Genomic DNA, 3,380 nt, shown 5'->3' with positions numbered 1-3,380 from the left:
GGTACTTTATCTAGTGCTTCTCTTCCATGAAAAGATCCCTGAGCAAGTGTTTATCCTGGGTAGGAGCCTGGCAGACATTGATAAATCAGAATGTAAAAACCCGTAGTTTTCCTAAAATGCTGCAATAAGGGGCACAGAAAATTTAACTGGATGTGGTTCCTTGTTTAAACTGAAGCTGACATGAATATTTCAGGAACATCCAGACATGTAGACAGGCACAAGTACCCTGACCCTTGCATCCTGCACAGAGGAGAGTAGAGCTTTGCTGTAGTCTTCAGTGGCTGGGTTAGTGCAGGAGCAGAAACCTGAGCTGTAGTGCCTCGAGCAGTCGCCCCTGGGGCTGCCTTTGCTGCTTTGGAGTAGCATCTTCTCACAAAGCCAAATGTCCCTGGGGAACAGCTTCCCACTCCGGGCTGCTGGGGAATAGGTGGGGTGCAGGGGTCTGCGAGCAGGGTGGCACGGTGTGATGGGGTATAGCGAAGTCCCTGTGTTGTCCTAAGGCAGCTTGTGCTCATCTGTTGCGTGTGGATTTAGTTTGGAAGGCTGTGAAAACACCCCGCTGATCCTTTGTTAGACCCCCTGAAAACATTCCTGGCTCCAGACCCATTGATCCTGAACAGCTTTTAATTAGGGTCTGATGTAGCTAGTTAAACACAGTAACGGCGGTTTCCTGCCTGGTATCCCCAGGTGCTCTTGTGGTCTGATAACTCAGCTATGGGTCATCGTGTCTAAACAAGTGATGTCAAGGTGTTTGTCCTGGGGATGGGTGAGCACAGAGCTTGTCCCTGCTACCAAGGTGGAGCTGGCGTTGACAACTCTGTCTCCAGCAGGATCCTCTGGGTTTTGGGTCTAGCAGATGGTTTCGTGGAGCCCATGACAGAAAACTGCAGTAACTTATACATCAATCAGAGGAGAAGGGCTCTGGTTTTTTGCTTGCTTCTACCTGGTGTCCCTGCATTGCCTCGTGAAGGGCTTTAGCTGATATAACAGCTTAGCACACAACATCATGGACCTAGAGATTGACTCCTGCCGGTACAGAGCATTTGGGGAGTGGCAAACTGGAGAGAGATTTAATGAGGTATTTTTGTGAGGGATTGAGTCCGTTCCTTGGCACTACTGTGAGTAGCGCAGCCCTCCGCAGGGTGCGGGAAGGGTGACACGCAGGGCTTGGAGCCGCAGCCGTGTGAGAGCAGTGGCTGTGATGCATCTTACTGGAAATAAGTTTATCTCGTCCCCCACTGGCTTGGGTCTTTCTGGTGGTGCTGAGCAGGAACTTTCTCTGGCAGGACTGAAACCTGCTGAGCAGGTTCGATGCTGCTCCGAACAAAGTGCCCTTCCCACCTCTGCCCCCGTCCCTGCTCCGGGTGGTAAAGCGGCTGACAACTCTATTTCCAACCACAAAGTGACGGTGTTTTTGTTAAACAAACATCTGCATTTAGGCTTTGCCTTTGCCATTTAAAAACAAATGTAATAGCTGAGCTTAAAGTTTACCAGCATTTATTTTTTGCAATGCCTAGAGAGTCCCTGGAAGATCACAGCCACCCTCTGCACCGCATAGGAGTGCGCAGTCTTTGTCCTGAAAAGCCCAGGAAGAAAAGAAGAGAGGGGGGAGGAAGAGAGAGGCAAATTGAGGAGAGGAGGACTGTTTTATGCCCAGTTGCCATCAGGTCAGGTGTAGAGCTCCAAAATCTTGTTCCTTGGCTCCTGGTGTACAGGGCTCTGCAGCCACTGGGCTGTGATGCCTTCCTGATGGGGTGCTGACTTTTTGTACTGTACTTGGTAGGGTTCTGGGTTATCAGGTCAACTGGGGAGGGAGACAAGCTGCCTGGAGGTAACACTGGGGGGCTCGCCCACCTGCTGGCCAACCCTCAGTTAAGAGTTCCTCTTAAATGCTTCGTATGAGTTAAAACCTGATTCAGTGAAAATACATTGCATCTGAGGTGTAGGCTAGTGCTGAGCTGCCGGTCGGGTTTCTGCCTTAATTTAGCCTTGAGAGGAAATAATTACTGTGTCTCCATGAGTAACATCTCCCTCCTGAGCACAGGCTCTCCTCTGCTTTCATCATTGGGCTGTTTCATATGGTAGATACAGTCAAACATTGATTGATCTATCCAAAACTACCTGGCTTCTATTCTGTCAGCTTTAAAAGATGTATTTTTAAAGGTATTCTCACTCTGGACAATATCTCTATGCAGATATGGCACTTCATATGTTTATTCTTGTTTATAGTCCTCCTCTGAAGCCATCCCTGGAGCTCTGCAAGTCCCTCTTGGAGAGGAGGAGGATGGGGACAGGGAAGCAGGCAGTTGCCATTCAAGCCAGTACTGTGCTACGTCTTACTGGTGCTGCATCAGTGCCATGTGTTGGCGACCTGAGCTTCAGCCTGGACAAAGGATTCCATGTGCCCTGAGCTGCCCCAAAACTGTACACAGCCACTGGATTGGGGGTTCTGCGTGGGGGCATGTTGGGTGTATGTTACAGCTCACCCGTACGGAGCCAGCATCGCTGCAGTGGCTCTCTGAACATCTCTGAAGCAGACGGTAGAGACAGTTCATCATCATCTTCCAATGTCGCTACCCCCAATATGGGACCCGCAGCTTTTGTGCTCCACAGTGCTGGCACAGGAGTGCCTGAAAGAGGGAGACAACCTTCTCTAGCACTGCTAGAGGGGATTTAGGCAGGCAGAGCATAAATATGCAACTTAGAAGTTGGCTGAAACACTAAAGCAACTTCTGTGTGCTTGCAGTAAGTGCCATGGGCTCTACTGGTCATGAGTCAGGGGGTTTCTCAATCCCGCTGTGAAAGCCCAGGCGAAGGGGGCTAGCAGCAGATCCAAACATGACAAAACGAATGTGTTGGGCATCTGGTGTTCGCCACCGGCACTGCAGCCGTAGCGCTGGCTTTTATGAACAAAATACTACTGTAAGTGGAGTGGGTGAAAGCTGCTGCCAGGTGGAGAAGAGATTGGTAGAGCGCTGGGTGCACTCATTGCTTCTCAGACATACAAAGATGAGTTTTGTTTACATGGAACACAGCAAAACAGTTCCTGCAGTTAAAAAAATAAAAATACCACCCATGTGGTTCAGTACCAGTCATGAATGTGATCCCAGCACCTTGGTGCTATTGAGATGACTTGTTTCAGTAGGTGATTTGATGCTAGACGTGTTGGAAACATCACAAGTTCAGGAGAGAGCAATGAAAGCGATGAAGGGCCTGACTGGACTGATTAATGAATACAGCCTTTAGGGACAGAGTACGCACATTAGTTTTGACCAAGAGCGACGGGAGAAAATTTGAGAGCAAGGTAGAAGTATCTAAAGAGCATGCTCATCTTTCAGAGAGGAAAAGCTCGTTTGGATGTGCCGATAAGATGACATGGG

Source organism: Charadrius vociferus, unplaced genomic scaffold (assembly GCF_000708025.1).
Source record: "Charadrius vociferus isolate BGI_N301 unplaced genomic scaffold, ASM70802v2 scaffold657, whole genome shotgun sequence".
NCBI classification, from domain to species: domain Eukaryota; kingdom Metazoa; phylum Chordata; class Aves; order Charadriiformes; family Charadriidae; genus Charadrius; species Charadrius vociferus.
The sequence above is the reverse complement of the archived record's forward strand: the minus strand, read 5'-3'. Positions refer to the sequence as shown.